The sequence below is a fragment of the Borostomias antarcticus genome (assembly GCF_949987555.1).
Source record: "Borostomias antarcticus genome assembly, chromosome: 35".
NCBI classification, from domain to species: domain Eukaryota; kingdom Metazoa; phylum Chordata; class Actinopteri; order Stomiiformes; family Stomiidae; genus Borostomias; species Borostomias antarcticus.
Genome location: NC_140268.1, coordinates 2292572 through 2312963, shown reverse-complemented (window position 1 = coordinate 2312963; position 20392 = coordinate 2292572). Strand labels below are relative to the sequence as shown.

Here is a 20392-nt window from a genome sequence, read left to right as displayed (position 1 = left end):
TCGGCAACATTACAGTAACGTCAACATTACGGGTAAGAATGGGCTAACGTTAGCGAAGCTAGCCAAACTTACATCATCGACGAGATCCAAATTGTTGTCACGTCTCCAGATCCCCCAAGCTCCTCTTCTGATGAACTGGACTCAAAGACAGCCTCTAAAACCTCAGCACATCTCCTGTTTTTTGTTTGTTTGCTCATTTTATCTCCTCCGGTAGCCTAGGTTCATTCAGGTAATGTGCCGGCTTCAAAACATCCCCCCTAGTTGTTTGCAAACCACATGGCCCAGGTTTATCCAATGGGGGGCTCGCTTGATAGAAAGTGGTGAATAATGTGGATGGTCATTGGTTTATTATGTCTGAGACTGATAGACAGCTGAATCCATGGGGAAAGCTCCAACCAATGGATTCAGAGAAGGCGGCGTATGATGCCTTCAGGAACCAATCATAAACGCTGTAAATCTCAAGACACGAAACAGACCTTATACACAAAACAACGGTGTAAAATTATGTATATGATTTCTGTGCGTTTTGATATGGCGGAAAAATCTATAAAAACGTACGACGCCGCGCCACCGCGGGCGCAGACTCCAGAGGGATAAAGCACAGTTCTTTTTACTCACACCAATGCTCCTATATAATTATAATTATATTATACTCCCAGTTATATTATATATTTGCTTTGTCCAGATTGCCAGTTGAACAAAAACGATCCAAGTGCCAAGTGCAACATTGTAACATATTATTCCCTGAACCAATGCAAACGGTCTAGAGGGTTGAATAGCCTGCACCCCTAGTAATTTTGCATTCATTCAATAGCCTACATAAGCATTCACATCCATAAACATAAGGCTGTGTTTTCAAGACATTCACAGCATTTCAAAATTCAACATTTGCATCATAGACTATTGAGTGCTATTCGTCTGAAGACATTTGACCTGTGTTGAGCTGATAGCATACGTTTTGAGATTAAACATAGTTTTATCTAAATGAGCCATTGTGTGAGTGTAACCTTTTGCATTCATTGTTGAAGTCACATATAGTCTACCACAAAAATATTATTGCTGTGCACATTCTTATATCCATATGTAAGGATGGATTATTCATTCAACCTTGATTCCTATTAAAAAAAAAACATATTGATGAACCTAGGCGACATCTGCTGGGAGAAAGTAGCATTGCAGCCTTAAAGTCAGGTAAAAAAAGATGGCTGACCGGCTTTTAGCCAGAATACACTAAAAAAATGACCAAACTACCTTTTCCTGGTGGGATTTCGAAGTTTCAAAAACACTGACACGTAAAACGCACATATCTAGGAAAAGTCATGAAAGCAGGGCGCTGTAACTTGAACGGTTGCAGAGAATTATTTTTTAATGTACTTGCATGGGTCACCTTGACCCACCCTCAGCTATTCTAGTGTTAATTAGGCAATTAGGCCTGAATAAATGGCCAATTAGTGATAGTGATTGCACTACCTACAGCAGCCAGCACGGGGCACTATTGCACTGACGATAGTCCCTGCGTGGACTGAAATGTTTGCATTTGTTATTGATCCCTACTAAATCTACTAACCTTTTGATAAGAGTCTGGTTATCTTTTTGTGTGCAAGTCCTCTTTTGCAGCTTAATGACTATTATACCTGACTACCTGACTATTGTACCTGACTACTGCACTACAAACAAAACACACACTGCAGCTCTTTTCCTGCTACTTATTACGCAATGTACACACACACGCATGGGCACACGCACACACACACACACACACACACATGCACACATGCTATACAGTAGATCATATAGAGGACAGCTAAACTCTACAGACGTGTGTGTGTGTGTGTGTGTGTGTGTGTGTGTAAAAAAAAAAAAAGACAGAGTTCAGATAGAGCACACACCCTGGAAGTCAACTGCAAACAAGTAGGGTTTGTATCGTTGCTCCAAGCCGTATCATCACCATCACATGGTCAAAAGCACATCCTTTATAAGGTCATTATGTCTCACAAAATGTTGTTCGCCAAATAACTGGGAGATTTTGTAGTTTGCTTTGCTTTGCTTTTCAATGCTGTTTTTTTTCAAATAGCTCAACTGTTCACAATCGGGAACACGTTGAAGTGTGTTTCTATAACCTGTTTGGCTGAGCAAACGGTATCCTGGTGTTCTTGTGATGTCTGACGCCTAGTGCAGCTGAATTCTCCTTATGTGTCTGTCTCTCTCTCTGTGCCTTTCTCTTGTAGAAGAAATGTACAGTATACAATATGCCTTAATGCCTAGAGAGTACACTGATAGCAAAGTTTCTCTCTGACCAAGGCAGTCCCAGTCGAAGACATACGATTCAATAAAACAGAAGTGCTGATTCATGATTGCTACAAAAAGGATCAACAAGTCAGGAGACGAGCAGGGTCCTTCAGAACACAAAACACAGAACACAAGGAGTCCTTCATACAGGCCACAGTACCCTTGTCGAGGCCAGGAGAGACACTAGCTGGGGAACGGATACAACTCCTTCCTGCAATACAATTAATATGCAAAAATAATAGACTTTATTTAAAAGCAAGCAAGAGCAATATGTCATCTTCAATTAAGCAAGCATGAGGAGTAACATTTCTTTACCATTTAACTCTCTCATAAGTGATAAGATACTCAATATGCTCTTTCATAGTATTTCTACCCAGATCTGCCTGTAATCCACTACACCTCCCCATCAGATTCCTATCTCCCTGTGTCTGATATCTTATATACTAAAATGACAGAGATGGACGGGGAGACTACGATGACAGACCGTGGTGCGATTCACCGCCTATCAGCTAGAGGGCGCTGTGCCGGCCATAACGTCACACATCACCAATAACACACATGGAAGAACTCGCAACGCAAGACAAGCAAGCCCCCAGGATCAGCTTGGCACATTGAAGCCACCATGGGCTTTCAGGCCAAGCTCGGTATTGCAAGTCACGTGACGGCATGCGGCCCAAGACCTTATTTCCCATGGTTTGTGGATTATGATAGATAGGGCTAGAAAAGGAAAACTAAATTTTTCTGGGTATCATTCAGCCTCAGAGACCAATCTAATCAATATAAACTTTTAATTAAATTGGGTTTTTTTGTTTTTGAAGCCACCAATACCTGTATCGAGCCCATTGAGGTCTTCCAATTTCAGTCAGACACCCGGTAACTGTTCTTCTGAAATATCGGCCATCTGGGTTTGGTTTGTATAACCAGCCTGGTGGAATCCAGCAGTTTGCTGGAGTCGTTGAGTCGGGTGTTGGGGATAAGACCTCCCTTTGAGTTGGATCCCTGGATTACACGGACAAACCTCTGGGTAGACTTGTCGAACATCACTAGTGAGGGCTAAAGCCTGGCTGGAATAACATTACACATGACACTTTAGAACAATCAATCAATCAATCAAAGCTTTATTTGTATTGCGCATTTCATACCCAGAGGCAACACAATGCGCTTTACAGAGAACAAGGGAGGTGGGCATACGACCCACTCTCTACATATTCCAGAGGGAAGCAAAAAAACAGTAATCACTGTGTCAACAACATTGACACATGCAGTTTATGACTGTTTCCTTATCTACAGTATCTGTATTTATGATAGTATATTACAGTAATCCACATAAAAAATGCTGTGTGTAGGATCTGCCTCTAGGGGGAGCTCTTGAACACCAGACCATCAGACTACATCTATATTGTATATAGAATTATATGGCTGGTCACAAATTATTCAATCCTATTCATTTATCACCAATATCTCTGGGAAAAGCTAAAATTGCTCTTTCTCATACAATTGTGCTGCTGGATTAAGGTTTTTATTCTTTATGAATTAAGACTGCAGTTAGGTATGAAGTGAAGTTTATTTATGAATTAAGACTGCAGTTGGGTATGAAGTTATGTTTCTTTATTGAATTGATGTTGAATTGAAGTTAAGTTTCTTTAAGACTGCAGTAAGGTATGACGTTATGTTTCTAATATTGGTAGGTTGTCACACACAGCAGTTTGCCAGATGTGGCTCAGGAGTGAAAAATTCTCCCCATCCATTGTCAATGCTAGGGGGGTGAAATGGGCATATCTCGACGTAGGAATGTCACAGAGACAAGGAGTTTGGATATAAAGCTATCGACCTAATGAATGCAGCAATACCAAACATTACTACTCGCACGTGCGCATGCACAGAGCCACAAAATGCATTAATTGGCGGAGAACATTTTTGGCTAGTCTCTTTATGTATTATACCAACCATAAACTCACTGCTATGAACATTTTTGAAACGTATGCTCCAATAAACATATTATAACCATCAATAAAACATTTTCAGATATCAACAACATCTCTCTTCTCCTATGTGTGTGTGAGGGCTGGGGTAGACTGCCCAAACCCTTAATCTGAGTGAGGGGATTATTCTGCCCCTTGGGCACTCAGTGTCAGTGCTCACCTAACATAGTCCATAAGATGTGTAGGCCTGCTTTCTCGGGCAGGATAACGTCTTAGGCACACCGGAGTCTGTTGACTGGAGTCACACTGGACAGGTGCGACAGGTGCACTCACTGTGCCCGGAGCGGCGTTCTCCTGCGATGTCTCAGGTACGTTGGTGGGTGTTTCCGGTGCCACAGGGGTCGGTGAGAGGTGGAATCGGTTTCTGCGCAGGGTGCCCCTGGGCGTCTCGATGACATAGGATCTCGGTGTCTCTGATGTAGACACCACTGTACCTCTCTGGGCCATGTCTTTGACCCACACATGCTCGCCTGGTTGCAGGTGTGGCAAGTCACGTGCTCTGTGTCTCTGGTTGTAGTTTTGCTGCTGCTTTTGTCTGTATCTCTGTTCCTTCCTTTTCAGGTTCCCCATGTCTGCACATGCTGGGTTGAGCTGTGATGGGATGATGGGGACAGTTTTTCCAATCTTCCTCCCCATAAGGAGCTCAGTGGGACTGTACCCATTAGCCAGAGGAGCAGCACGATAGGCCATGAGGGCCAGGTAAGGATCACAGGACTTCTTGAGGAGACCTTTGATTGTCCTCACCGCCCGTTCTGCCTCCCCGTTGCTCTGCGGGAACCGTGGGCTGGACGTCACGTGACTGAAGCTCCACTCTTGTGCAAACCTCCTGAAAGGCTCGGAGGCAAACTGTGGCCCATTGTCTGAGCGCAGCACTTCTGGTATCCCGTGACGAGCGAAGATGGACTTACAGTGCTCGATCACAGCTTCTGATGATGTAGATGAAAAGCTTGGCTACCTCAAAGTACCTTGAGAAGTAATCTACAATGACTAAGTACTGTTTGTTTTCTATCTGAAACAGGTATGCCCCTACTGTTGACCATGGCCTTGCCGGGAACTCTGTGGGCATCATTGTTTCTCTAAGATTTGTTCTGTCACGGGCACATGTGTCACAGTTCTCAATCATCTTAGTCAGCTCCCTGGTGAGGCCTGGCCACCACACAGATTGCTTGGCTCTCTTCCTGCCCAACTGAGAACCTGTCTGGCCATCCCTCTGTACAGTACTGCTTCAACTGTCGTAGTATGTCGTCATTGTCCTGGTGCGTCTGAATTTCTTTGAGCCTCCTCTCAGTCGCTGGCAGGCTAGCTATGACAGAGTCAGCATACAAGTTGATCTCTTCTTCTTGTAGCCCATCTGCTGTGTCGTTCACCGGCGCTCTAGACAGCACATCAGCAGTAGCGATATCTTTGCCGGCCACGTGAGAGATGGTGTAGGAGAATCTCATTAACCGCATGAGTAGGCGCTGTATGCGCGTTGGGAGTTCGTCTAGGTTCCTCGAGCCCAGGAGCGGGACCAAGGGTTTGTGGTCCGTCTCGATTTCCAAGCTCTTCCCGACGAGGAACTCTGCGAACCTCTCACAGGCCCATGTGGAGGCCAACGCCTCCTTCTCAATCTGGGCATACCGCTGTTCGGTGCTGCTAAGTGCTCTCGAAGCGTATGCCACTGGCCTCCACTCTGTGTTGTCTCGCCGCTGAAGGAGAACGGCGCCCATCCCATACGATGATGAATCAGCAGAGACCAGCGTTTCAGCATTTGGATTGTACAGTGCTAACCCTGGGGGAGTGGTCAGCTCTTGCTTTATGTTGTCGAAGGCTTGCTGCTGTTCTAATCCCCAAGACCACATGTTAGCCTTCCTCAGCAGATCACGGAGTGGCCGTGTTTTGTCAGCCAAGTGAGGCAGAAACTTCCCCAGGTGGTTCGTCATCCCCAGGAAACGTCTCACCTCACTGACGTTGCTGGGCTCCTTCATGGCCCCCACAGCGCTCACTTTATCAGGGTCTGCGCTGATGCCCGACGCGTCAATGATCTGCCCCAGGAACTTTATCCTGCTCTTCGAGAACTCGCATGTCGTCATTCAGCGTCACTCCAGCTACCTGTAGTCGTGACAGTGCTGTCCGTAGTCTCTCGTCGTGCTCCCTCTGTGTGGCTCCCCAGATCAACACGTCATCCATCTGGCATAGAACTCCTTCCAGGCCCTCCAGAATCTGTTGCATGCGTTTCTGAAAGTGTTCTGGTGCAGCCCTACTAACACAGTACGTAAAACTGACGGGACACATTGGTGTAATTGTGGTAACTTTGCGACGTCACCAGCAGCGGACCTAGCTGACACCTAGCTGACACTTGCCTTTTCAGTCGCAAAATAACCAAAATAGCCATCCTCAAGTACACTGTAAGGGAACGTAGCCGCCACTGCTGCTTAAATCCGTAACTACGATGTAATTAAATAACGTGACAATGTGGTTAGATCACAGTCCCAATCTGACTTTATTGGAAATGTGTCACAGTGGGTCAGAACATTTGTAAATTACTTAGGTTTTAAAATACATTTTGAAGTCATACAGTTACAGAATTGTAATAATGAGGAGAAATCCTGCATGTCTGTTTTGTGTGTAATTTCTCATTTACAGTTAATATTAACACTAAAGATTTGCAGTCTAGGCCTAATAAAAAGAATGATAAAAAATATGCCTATGAATAAAGTCCTAATTTTGCAACCTAAATTTGAGCAATGAACGCTGAGCAGTGAACGTAGAATGCAAGGCATTGGGCTACTTTCTTAGGTGACACAATTTAAGAACTAGACAAACAAGTTACACACTCTGTGCCAGTAGGTGGCTGTATGCACATCCGCCACTAAACCCAGCGAAGGAGAAGAAGAACGAGAACGGTAAACTTCCGCCCCGTTTGAAGAAAGACCAAGGAGAAAGACCAACACGCTTTGTCTCCGCGACAACACAGATCATGTAAGTATCTCAATTTCAATGTATACATACATACTATGTATTTTGGTATCGTCCCAGATAAAACACCAACGTTATGTGCAAGCTACCCTATTGTAATGATTATCTATATGCAGATGCTCTCTTTCCAATGTTAGCTAACTAGCTAGCCAGCTAACGTGATTAGCCTTTTTCTGTACATGGCTAGCTAAGTAGCCTTCGTAAAATTACTCTCGCAATTATTGTTAAAACGTTCGCTTTTGTGTAATTGTAGCTTAAATTATAATGTTGGCTTGGCAACGTGAGAATATTTCAGTTGTGTACACTATAACTTTTATGAAGTGTTGTAGTGGGCCATTGTTTCCTAATAACAGGCTCGCGCGAGCTCCTGCACGTTCGTACTGTTTCATCGCTTGGAATAAAATGCGATAATTAGCTTACTCATTGATTTCGCATCAACCCACGACACCGTTAGTATGTGTTTGTTTTTAGGCATTCATTTTTCCGATTTTAACGTTAACAGAATACAAGAAGCCCCAACAACGGAGCTAGGCTAGCTAGCAGGATTTGTTATAGCAGCCATCTTGGCTTTTGGCACGTGGTCCTGTGGAGTGTGCATGTCAGCCAACGAGAGGGTCACCCACCCACTCTCTCTCTCTCTCCCTCTCTCCCCTCCCATGCTCTCAGTTGCCAACCTCCCAGTTCTTGTTTGAACTGAGCAAGAAGCAGGTGAGCGGGACAGGAAGAGGCGCTAAGACGGGGACAGGCGTGGCCAGGGGCAGTCCTGGGACAGCACCACAGGCTCTGTGAGTCTTGTTCAGTTGAATGCCCTCATGAGTATTAACAGAAGAGCACCATATACATATGCACACATACACTCTAACATGTCGCTCTCTCCTCAGCTCAGCCCAATGGTCTCTGATGGTTCTGTCTGGCCAGCCCTTAGGTGGAGAAACACCTGATCATCAATAAAGGCAGGCACACGTAAGTACAAATGCACATACGTTTCCATAGACGGGATAAACAAATGGGAATATTGATATTGAGTTAGCCTTAGACATGTGAGATTCATAAGACGCATCACTGACGCCAGTGACGCCACAATATCAGGGAAATTGAGCAATTGCTTCCCTGTAGTGCAAACTTGCAAGATTCGCTCAGTTATTAACCCTTCTTGCCTTTTTTGTTGTTGGTTTTCTCTCTCCTCCTTCCTCTCTGTGCAGTTCTCCTGTGTGCTGAGCCGCTATCCCATGTATTGCCACTGCTGACAGGGTAGAGCTCAGCCCCATGCAGAAGTGAGTGATGAGGAGAGGTAAGATCATTTTCCCGTTTTTTTTCCCTCCAGTTTTAGGAACCGTCTCAAGAATGTGTTCCCCACTTTTATGCCTTTAAATCAGGGTTGGAGTATTCCAGGTGTGTGGCCATGGCCATGAACACCAGTAGAGGAGGGAACCAAGTGTCTCATTCTCTCTCCACAGTTGTGTGGTTGTAACCCCCCACTAGCTACATATTCATTCAATCTTTATTTAACCTCGTGAATCAATTGAGAGTAAGCTCTCATTTACAATGACGTATAATCACTCTATATTTGAACTTGTACTACAGGTGAGATAATCCTTTTTAATGGTCTCTCTCATTGCTGTGCAAGACTTGGGTGTTCTCCTGCTCTGAGTGCCCATTCTCCTATACCTCCCAGATCTACCTCCACAAGCACATCAAGAGGAGCCATGACAACCTCTGTCTCTGCTGAGGAACACACAGAGCATTATGAAGTAGCCAGTGCCTTGGCGAAGGTGTTTGAGCAGCAGTCATCAATGGATTAACTCCCAAGACACAAGGAAGAGACAGCGCAACACACGCTATGACTCCAGTGACGAAGGTAATATAATAAAGTGCATTCAACAGTCCCAAAAGAGTACTACTTGAGTTGACTAATCTGAGCTAATTTACCTCTACTATATGTTCCAGTGCCCAGGCAGCCGGTCGGCAGAACTCAGACCAGACCAGCTATGCCAGGTGCCAGAGCCGGAAGGCCTGCTCTGCCAGTTATCAATGCAGGTATCCATGCATGTTTGTGTTGGTGAAATGTCTATGCATATTTGCACACTTACAGTTAACTCAGGACTGTCTGAAGACTCATGTACTCAGTTCACTAATTCGCTCAACTCACATCTCACTACTCGGCAGTAGATGTTCATCGCCCGGGTCCTTTGAGCCAAGGCGCTGTGAGCCCAGGCCCTTCAGCCCTTCAGACGTCCAGGCACGAGCAGCATGCATCAGCGATTAGCACCCCGGCCAGACCAGGTCAGGGTCTGACATGTCTCATGTCGAGTTGATTCTTCCCCTTATGCCAGAATCACTACGCCGCCAGCACCATAGTTTCCTGCTCATCCCTTTATCCTCTGGTTTTCAGGTAGTTCTCTGATGCCATCGCCTGTGAGACCAACAGCTCCAGCAGGGTTGCCATCAAGCTCTGCAGATGCTGGTATGCTGAATTTTGTGAACTACTTCATGCTGCATGTAGGGATATACTTTGAGCTGAATATCCATTATGGGACCGTACAATTACTTATAGCCACATCTGTGTTTAATATCCAGACTTCCAGAGGATGATGTGTCAGCAGTTCTCCAGCGTCATGCAGTCTGAGGGAGATGGCACAGACAATGATGAGGCTGGAGCAGAGACTGGAGCAGAGACTGTCCGGCGAGTCTGCAGACAGCTATCGGGGAGCAGTACTGGATGACCTGCACCCTGCTAAAACGGAGGAGGAGCTGCTGGTCTTGGAGGAGCAGCTGAAGGACAAGGATCATCAAAGGAAGATGGTGAGTAACTTCAAGGCAGAACTTTGTTCCTTATTTTTGCAGAGAAGTGTTAAGGAAATGTAAAAGTAAATGATTGTCTTTATGTTTTGCAGACACGATATCTGAGTTCCATTGGCGGCAAAGATCTGCCAGATGTGGTCCGGCGGGTGCTGTCAGCCATTGCCATACACAGAGTGTGGTGTGTCTACAGCGTCCATGGGAAGAGGGGGAAGAAGCCTCTGAAGAATATGACCCTCTACAATGTCATATTACGTAAGGGATTGTTCATATTTTCGCAAAATAATACATTGTCTTTGCTTCATGCCATGTGCATTGAAACCATTCCCTTTTTGGTTAAAAGGTGCAGTTATGGCCTGTAAGCCAAGCACCACTGTGACGGAGGTGTCTGCCCAGCTGCAGGAGATGCTGAAACATGCCCCTGCTCGATGCAAAAAGGTATGTGATGTCAGGCAGTTAATTTTCTCGTATCCAGTGACATGGCACGCTTCCAATGAACGTATGCGACTTGCTTTTACAGCCATTTCATTATGTCCTTAGGCATCTGCTCCAGCCCAGCTGACCTCCCCAGCCCAGCCCCTGACCGCAGCTCCAGCCCTGACCACAGTGGAGTATTCAGATGAGGATGACCTCTTCTGCCCAGACCCTCGATTCAGATGTGGGTGACCCCCAGCCCGTCTCCCTAAACCTGCCTTTCCAGCCTGCCAGGATGGATGCCTTTTTTGTAAATAGTTTTTGTAAATTTTAACCTTTTTTTTGTGGGATACAACGGTCTGTTCCCGGTCTGCCTGCCACAGAATGCGCACTGTTTCATTTTTGTTTTTAGAACTTTTGCAATTGTCAGATAATGGGTTGCTAGCCAGAGCTTGTACATGCTTTTTTTTGCTTTTCTGGCTATGCGTAATGTGACAGACCGTAAACCTCATCCTTGTAAATATGTATACTTTTAATTTGTAATGTACTTTGTGTAATAAAATGTTCTAAACTGTTCAGTCTTATATTGGTTTGTATCATAATGCTTGCTGCTATATCCCCATATAGCATTAATTCGTTTTTGTACTGGTAAATGCTAAATATAGCCAGTGGTACTGCAAATGCTAAATATAGCCAGTGGTCAGGGTTTAGTAAGTAAGTGACCATATTTGCACCGTGCGAAAAAGACGTGCAGACCAAGTCATATAAATACCTGTAAATCTAGTGTCAGCCAAGTGAGTTTATTACGGAAGTTCCTGCCCACGTTTTTTGCACGCGGCCGCACCGTATTTGCACCGTGCGAAAAAGACGTGCAGACCAAGTCATATAAATACCTGTTAATCTAGTGTCAGCCAGGTGAGTTTATAACGGAGGTTCCTGCCCACGTGATCACGTGCGTTCTTTGCACGCGGCCGCAACTTCGGAATGACGTGTCGTTCTTACGTAGCGTCTACTAAACGGCAGATCTCGCGTTTCCGTAAATGGCCGCGTAATTTCCGCACGCGGCGCAGACGAATCGTCACCTATAGCGGCCGTATGTCGAACGTTTGCGCAACCTGCGTGTGTTAGTAGGGAGATGAGATCCCAAAGCACAGACTGTTGTAGCAATACCGCCCGAACGGAGTGATAAACGTGGTCAGCAGAGAAGATTATTTGGTGAGTGGAATCTGCCAGAATCCAGCATTGGCGTCTAGCTTAGAGAACACCTTAGCCCCTGCGAGCTGTCCTAAGGTGCTTTCAACTGAAGGGAGGGGATGTCTCTCTCTCATCACTGATTTATTCAGCTCGGTGAGGTCAGTACATATTCGCACCCCCCTGCCTGCGCTCTGAGGCACTACCACCATAGGCGCACACCACTCTGTGGGCTCCTCTACCTTTGAGATCACCCCTTGCTGCTCCATGCGATGAAGTTCATCTTTAATTTTGGGAAGGAGAGGGAGGGAGATGCGCCTGGGCGTCGAAAGGGAAAATGGCTTTGCCCCCGGTTTCAGTACAATGTGGTACTTACCCTCCATCTTGCCTAATCGAGAGAAGAGTTTAGGGAACTCCTGTTTGATGGACTCTGTGGAGTCCAGGCTGACAACCCCCAGCCTGGCGACCAGCTGCAATGCTGTGGCTGCCGGACGGCTTAGCAGCGGTGTGCTCAGCCCCTCCACGACATAGATGTCCTCCTTTGTGCTTCTATCTCCTTTCTTTAGAGTGGCTGTGAACTTGCCCTCCACCTTGAGAGGTGTTCTACCTGGCCCCTTCAGGACCAACGTTGCTCTCTCCAGGCTGCTGAACTGGCCCTGGATATAAAGTGTTTTCGGGACTGCTGTCACGTCTGCACCAGTGTCGATTTTGAACACTAAATTGTAGTTGTCTATTTTTATCTCTGTCATCCAAGGGCTGTCCCCTCCATCAGCTGTTACTGAGCCCAGGAACGCGACTTCGTAGTCATCAGTGTCCTCCATTACTGCAGCTACATTCACTTCATGCATTGTTTTTGTTCTACACACTCTAGCGTAATGTCCTTTTCTCTTGCACTGATTGCACGTCGCTTCTCTTGCTGGACATTGCTGTAGGCTATGGCCTCTCGTGTCCCCGCATCTTTTGCACGGTCTGTCCTGTGCCTTTTTGTGATCCTCGAATGTGTGTGTGTACTGCTGTTTGGTGGGCTTCGATCTCGCGCTCCCGCGCTGCTGCGCGTACACGCTGTCGAGCTGCGTGTTTGAGACGTCCCCTTTGAAGTTAGCTTTTAGCATTTCCTGTTGCTTTTTCACCTGCTTTTCAGGGTCCATTTGTAATTGTTCTGACAGCCACTTGTCTCTGAGACCCACTACCAGTCTATCCCTCCCCATCTCGTCATGCAGAGCCCCATATCCGCAGTGCTCTGCCAGGCAATGAAGCGCAGTAATGAAGCAGTCGGCAGACTCGCCTATCTCTTGCTGCCTCAGATTAAATTTTGCCCTTTCAAAGATCACGTTCCTGCGAGCTATGAGCTATGAGTTAGAGCTGTGAGCATCTAACTTCTCTCTGACCGTTGAGTACTCACTCGCCTCTTCAGGGCTGAGATGCAGGGAAGTCAATATGTCCTCCGCTTCCTCACCCATGGTGTAAACCAGAGCATTGACCTGATTTTCATCCGCCTGTGTTTCTAATCCAGAAGCGATACGAAATCTGTGGAAGCGCTTGATTCACTTCGGCCAGTCCGCCTTGAACGTGAACTTCTCCGGTGGGGCAATCTGGAACTGGTTCATGCTGTCGGACTGGTTCCCTACTAACACAATCAGGTTGCAGCAATGTTGCAGAAACGTGCAATTTAGACTTTTGTATGGTCCACTCAACGTCAAGTTAAACGTGCATGCAACGCAAACGCGGTATCTGCACACAAGTTGCTGCAACGTGCAGGTCCAACGTGTCTGCAACGTGCCTGCAATGTGTACACAACGTTGTGATTTCCGCGATGATTTCGATGTATATTGCTGCAACGTTGTATACACGTTTATATGTTACGTTGCTGCAACGTGGTCTACACTTCCGTTGGCTACATTTATAATTTGCATTACAAAACAAATCAGCTCCTTGCACAAGCTCCACTACTTCCTGAAACTCTACAGGCATATTTCTTTACCGTCCAATACTATTGGATAGCAATAGCGATGAATCCGGTGTGCAGCACACCTGATCAATCACTTCCATCCACTAGTATAGGACAGGAAAGAAATACGCCTGTAGAGTGTCAGGAAGTAGTGGAGCTTGTGCAAAGAGCCTATTAATGTCATAGTCAATGCAGCAAGCAAAATTATGGTACAAAAGTTATGACACAACACCATTCAGTCAAGAACAATTTATTTTATTAAAAAAGTACACAATGTCTGGCCTGCAACATGATAAACAAGTTTAAAAACAAAAAGGATTAAAAAAAAAAAAATACAAAAAGTTATTTACAAAAAAAGTTATTTAAAAAAAAAAAAGGCAGGCTGTGCTCAGATAGGCTGGGGGGGGGGGTGGGCTGTGCTCAAGATGGGCTGCGGGTGGGTGTCAGATGGGCTGGGGGGCAGCTAGGAAGGGAAGTCTTCCTCATCAGAATGCTGGGGAGTGCTCAGATGGACTGTTCTTGGATGGGCTGTGCTCAGGCGGACTTCTGCAGATACCTAAAGACACAATGAAATGGCCGTAAATACACAACGCACATACATGCACAAAAAAGTGGTACACAATCTTTGGAACCATGCAGTGTCACTGGGTAGGAGAAACCAAAAAAAAAGACATCACTTACCCTTCTGCATTTAGCAGGGGCATGTTTCAATGTCTCCTGCAGCTGGGCGGCCACCTACGCCATCATAGCCTTTGGCATGGAGACCATCACTGCACCTTTAAGTTATCAAGAAAGGTAATGGTTTCAATTCACATCGGTCATGGAACAAAGACGATGTATTAAAAAATATTCAAAATATGAACCATTTCTTACGTGTTAGAACATTGAAGAGTGTCATACTCTTCAGTGGCTTCTTCCCCTTCTTCCCGTGCACACTGTAGGCGCTCCACACTGCATGTGTGGCTACAGCTGACAGCACCCGCCGGACTGTGTCCGCCAAGTCTCTGCCACCAATGGCACCTAGGTATTGTGTCTGCAAAACAAAGACAGTCATTTACTGTACCCTTACCTGCACTGCAAAAATAAGACAAAGTTCCGCCCTGCAGACACTCACCATCTTCGTCTGATGTTCCCGGTCCATCAACCTGGCCTCACAGACCTGCAGCTCCTCGTCCGTTTGGGCAGGGTTCAGTACATCCAGCACTTCTCCCTGGGCTCCAGACTCCACAGGCCGCGTGCTCTGGGCCAGTTCCCTCACAGTCCGTGCAAGCTCACGGAGTTGCTCCCGCATCTCTGAGAACTGCTGATGTACAGACCTCTGGAAATCTAGATAAACACAGATGTGGCTATAAGTACATTGACATAAAACTACATGAAACTCAAAATATATCCCTGCATGCAACATGAAGTAGTCCCATACCAGCATCTGCAGAGCAGCATCGATTAGGTAGAGGGGTACATGGAGTCAATGGTGCTGGAGCCGTTTTATTGGGCGACGGCATCACAGACCTAACTGAAAAACAAAAGGGATAAAGGAAAGGGATTAGCAGGAAACTGTATGGTGTTGGCAGCATGCTTTGGCTTCTGGCATTTGAAGGAAAATAAATTAAGACATTAACAGGTAGACATCAAAACACCACAGCAGTACATGCCACTCTTACCTGGTCTGGCTGGGGTGCTATACATGAAGCCTGGGCTCGCATGGTTTTCGCTCACAGGGGATGAGCTCGGAAAATCTGCAAGATGAGTAAATGGTATTCAATCTAAAAAAGCCAATCACAGAGCTAACTGAAAACCTAAAGGGATTAGCAGGAAACTTTATGGTGTTGGCTTTGGCTTCTGGCATTTGGAGGGAAACTAAATAAAGACAAGACAGTTAGACACCACAGCAGTACATGCCACTCTTACCTGGTCTGGCTGGGGTGCTATACATGGGGCCTGGGCCCCGCTCGCCCACATGGGACAAGCTTGGAAAATCTGCAAGATGAGTAAAATGGTATTCAAAATAAATAAAAAATAGTCCAACTATCAGTGTGCAGTAGGCATAGACATTTCATTTCAACACAAACATGCATACCTGGATTGTACAGCACACGTGGATGGTACTGGACCGCTGGCAGAGGCCTTTCAACTCCGGCACCTGGCACCTGGTCTTTGGCCTGCATAGTGGGGACCAATGGCTGCCCGGGGCTTGGAATATCTAGTGGAATATCAGTAAATTAGCTCAGATTACTCGATTTCAAAAGTACTACTCTTTTGGGACTGTTGAATGCACTTTAGTATATTACCTTCGTCACTGGAGTGATAGCGTGTGTTGCGCCGTCTCTTTCGAACGTCTTGGCACTCGTCCATTGACGACTGCTGCTCAAAGACTTTTGCCATGAGCCTGGCACCTTCGTAATGATCTGTGTGCATAAAGTACCATAATCAATACATTTCAGCCATCCTTTTTTCCTCAGAATAATGAGTCATGATCTTCCCCCCACCCCCATCAGTATTTTTTAATAGCTTAAAATGCAAACAGTACCAGTTGTGGACTTTGGGAAAACCCGGACTCTGTGGAGCGCCCAGCCAGGGTTAGGTTCCACACAGCTCTTTATCCATTGGCTGACTCATTCATTGGCCAGGAACACATCTGCAACTGTGAGTGAAACCATTAGTAGCCGCTTCCCTGTACAATTGAAAAGTAGCACACCAAACACACAGACATGTTCTTACCCCATCCTTTTTGGAGAGCCAGGATACTGGGACAACCGACAGTGTCCTCCCCCAGAAACTCCACACTGCAATAGTCTGCCCAATAAACAAAAAAATATTAAGTTTATAAACACACAAGGACCCTATGGGAAAGTAGGCAGAGGGGAAGAAGCGACTAAAACAACAATTCAACAAGTCATTACAGCCGATAAGTAATAAGTGACACGCCACTATTCTATTCTTTTTTTTTGATTCTCTGCCGGCCCAGGACAGATGCGGTCAATGGCGGTCAATCATCAATCAATCGTGTGGGAAACATGAAGCTAGTTTAGGCATTAGCCACTGCAGTGCACAGAATAAATGTATAAGGCCTGTGAATCACGCGTTACTACTCACAGTTTTAACAGGAACGCCTGTTTTTGACTCGAACTCCAACAATACACACCGATACTACTAATGTGGCAAACAAAGCTGCCTCCATCTTTGTTTCGAGCTAACGCTATTGTCCATGGTAACCCGCTTACCTCGTGGGTGGCATTGTTCTCAGTCTCCCACTTTCCAGACAAATGGAAAATATATAAAGCATTATCTTGGCTTCGCCTTCACCTTTGCCTATGTAAAATTAGCCTAAGATTCGTGATGGCCTAAGAAAGCCTGACACGAGCAGCTCCCAATGTGAGTCTCAAATTCAGCAGTCGAACAAACACATATTCACATTTCCCTCAGTCCAGCGGCCATTTTAGATTGCGTGGTAGCGTGGTAGCGTGCTAGCTAGCATTAGCTAACGTTAGCTAGCTATCATTAGGCTTCCAATTCCTGAACTTAGTTTAGCGTGCAGGTTATGAGTTACTTCTGTTTACTTAAATTATTACCGGTAAGTAAACAAATAAATAGCTAAACCAACAGTCAAATCAATGTAATTTGATGAGGAAAAAAACCCCGAGGTAACTGGTATAACTTACCAGAGATGAAGTTCGCACCACACTGTGTTTGTTGGTCCCCAATCTGTTCTCTTTATGGCTTTAAACCACAGCTTTCGACGGTTCCTCTGAAAAGGGGGACATCTCAAGGGTATGCTGAAGAATCTGAGGCCATCATCTTGTCCTTTTCTGTTTGTACAGTTCACAGCAGCTTTGAGGCATAATTAGCTACATGAAACGAGTAGCTAGCGAGTTCGTTCCTCGTTCGCTCGTTCCTTTTTACCGACAGGCTGCGTGCTCGCTCTGCTGTGACGTAGGCGGCGAACCCATCTATAGGGAGGGAAAGTGATCTCATCGCCCCCTAGTGGAAGCGTTCCACAATGCCGAGAGAATGAATGGGTTTTCTCGACACGTCTTTTGAAAAATTATATCTTGGTCGACACCGAAAAGTTAGAATTTTTTTTAATTAATGAACAAGCATTCAATTTATAACAAACAGGGAAATATACAATCAATAACATTTCTAAGATGCGTTATTAACCTCAACATACAGTACAATATGAAGGATATAAGCGAAAATTTAAAAAAATTAAAAAAGACAGGAGCAGTTTGGCAAAGAATCCTGCCTACTTTAACTGTGAACCAAGCAAGCAGTGACGTCACGGGATAGCCCGATAGCAATCTTAATGCTAGCCTAATAGGACTTTAATCCAACGTCACTGCAACGTTTATTTAATGACGTTGCAGGGACCCATATTGCAAATGTTTCTGCAACGTTGCAGAAAAGTCTAATTCCCTACTAACACAGTGGGTTGCAGCAACGTTGCACATAAGTTGTACTTAGGTAAGTTGCAACGTTACCATCAGGCGATGTTGTGACAACGTCCATCTAAGGTCGAAAATAACTTTACCCTCCTAAGTCTAATTAGACTTTTCTGCAACGTTGCAGAAACATTGGCAATATGGGTCCCTGCAACGTCATTAAATAACGTTGCAGTGACGTTGGATTAAAGTCCTATTAGGCTAGCAATAGGATTGCAATCGGGCTATCCCGTGACGTCACTGCTTGCTTGGTTCACAGTTGAAGTAGGCAGGATTCTTTGCCAAACTGCTCCTGTCTTTTGTTCTTTTTTTAAATTTTCGCTTATATCCTTCATATTGTACTGTATTTTGAGGTGAATAACTCATCTTAGAAATGTTATTGATTGTATATTTCCCTGTTTGTTATAAATTTAATGCTTTTTCATTAATTAAAACTAACGTTTCGGTGTCGACCAAGATATCATTTTTCAAAAGACGTGTCGAGAAATCCCATTCATTCTCTCGGCATTATGGAACACTTCCACTAGGGGGCGATGAGATCACTTTCCCTCCCTATAGATGGGTTCGCCGTCTACGTCACAGCGGGGTGCGCACGCACGCAGCCTCTTTGGGAAAAAGGAACGAGCGAACGAGGAACGAACTCGCTAGCCACAGTAGCTCCGTTTCGTGTAGCTAATTATGCCTCAAAGCTGCTGTGCTGTGAACTGTACAAACAGAAAAGAACAAGATGATGGCCTCAGATTCTTCAGCATCCCCTCGAGATGTCCCCCTTTTCAGAGGAACCGCCGAAAGCTGTGGTTTAAAGCCATAAAGAGAGCAGATTGGGGACTAACAAACAGTGTGGTGCGCACTTCATCTCTGGTAAGTTTACCTCGGGGTTTTTTTCCTCATCAAATTACATTGATTTGACTGTTGGTTTAGCTATTTATTTGTTTACTTACCGGTAATAATTTAAGTAAACAGAAGTAACTCATAACCTGCACGCTAAACTAAGTTCAGGAATTGGAAGCCCAATGCTAGCTAGCTAACGTTAGCTATTGCTAGCTAGCACGCTACCTAGTGTTAGCTAGCTAACGTTAGCTATTGCTAGCTAGCACGCTACCTAGTGTTAGCTAGCTAAGTCAAGGCCCGAACTTGACCAACGTTTAGACAATATAGAAAATACTCCGACAAACTATTGCAAACATTTTTTCTGTTACTGCTGGCTTTGTGTTCGCCACAAACATTGGCAGAAAAATAAGCAAGCGAACGGTCTGAGCTGTTCTAATCTAAAATGGCCGCTGCACATGTGAATTGTTTGTTTGTTTGACTCTGCTGAATTTGAGACTCGCATTGGGAGCTCGCTCGTGTCAGGCTTTCTGAGGACATCACGAATCTTAGGCTAATTTTACATAGGCAAAGGTGAAGGCGAAGCCAAGATAATGCTTTATATATTTTCCATTTGTCTGGAAAGTAGGAGACTGAGAACAATGCCACCCACGAGGTAACCGCGGGTTACCATGGACAATAGCGTTAGCTCGAAACAAAGATGGAGGCAGCTTTGTTTGCCACATTAGTAGTATGGGTGTGTATTGTTGGAGTACACGAGTCAAAAACAGGCGTTCCTGTTAAAACTGCGAGTAGTAACGTATGATTCACGGGCCTTATACATTTAATCTGTGCACTGCAGTGGCTACTGCCTAAACTAACATGTTTCCCACACTGATTGACCGCCATTGACCGCATCTGTCCTGGGCCGGCAGAGAATCAAAAAAATAGAATAGTGGCGTGTCACTAATTACTTATCGGCTGTAATGACTTGTTGAATTTTTGTTTTAGTCGCTTCTTCCCCTCTGCCTACTTTCCCATAGGGTCCTTATGTGTTTATAAACTTAATATTTTTTTGTTTATTGGGCAGACTATTGCAGTGTGGAGTTTCTGGGGGAGGACACTGTCGGTTGTCCCAGTATCCTGGCTCTCCAAAAAGGATGGGGTAAGAACATGTTTGTGTGTTTGGTGTGCTACTTTTCAATTGTACAGGGAAGCGGCTACTAATGGTTTCACTCACAGTTGCAGATGTGTTCCTGGCCAATGAATGAGTCAGCCAACGGATAAAGAGCTGTGTGGAACCTAACCCTGGCTGGGCGCTCCACAGAGTCCGGGTTTTCCCAAAGTCCACAACTGGTACTGTTTGCATTTTAAGCTATTAAAAAATACTGATGGGGGTGGGGGGAAGATCATGACTCATTATTCTGAGGAAAAAAGGATGTCTGAAATGTATTGATTATGGTACTTTATGCACACAGATCATTACGAAGGTGCCAGGCTCATGGCAAAAGTCTTTGAGCAGCAGTCGTCAATGGACGAGTGCCAAGACGTTCGAAAGAGACGGC

At 45.3% G+C, this 20392-nt stretch overlaps 1 long non-coding RNA gene across 1 annotated transcript; it reads left to right on the top strand.

The window, feature by feature from the left end:
- Positions 1–18765: 18765 nt before the first annotated feature.
- On the top strand, positions 18766–20173 carry LOC311327962. The gene is made up of 3 exons (XR_014631154.1): positions 18766–18881; positions 19918–19992; positions 20070–20173. It is a non-coding gene; the product is annotated as an uncharacterized lncRNA (long non-coding RNA).
- The last annotated feature ends 219 nt before the right edge of the window (positions 20174–20392 follow it).